The sequence below is a fragment of the Fulmarus glacialis genome, unplaced genomic scaffold (assembly GCF_000690835.1).
Source record: "Fulmarus glacialis isolate BGI_N327 unplaced genomic scaffold, ASM69083v1 scaffold29603, whole genome shotgun sequence".
NCBI classification, from domain to species: Eukaryota; Metazoa; Chordata; class Aves; order Procellariiformes; family Procellariidae; genus Fulmarus; species Fulmarus glacialis.
This window is the reverse complement of record NW_009204077.1, coordinates 15,396-15,665: the sequence shown is the minus strand read 5'-3', so window position 1 is coordinate 15,665 and position 270 is coordinate 15,396.

Below are 270 nucleotides of genomic sequence, written 5' to 3'. Positions count from 1 at the left end.
CCCCTGCCCGTGACAGCCACTTTGGGGTCCGGCTGTCCCTGGGGAGCAGCATGCCTGCAGTCCTGGTCAGGGGTCAGGTCTCCCCCAGCACATCTCCCTCCCTGTCCCCATCCCTCGCGTTGCCCGACCCAGGGGTGATGCCAAGCCGCAGCCCTGCGAGCTGCTGGCACCGCTGCACCCACTCAGGTGCTTCCATCGCAGCTTCTGGGGGAGTATTTGTTGACACGCAGCGCAGGGACGGGCAGGGGGGGGGGAGGGTGGTACTGGGAC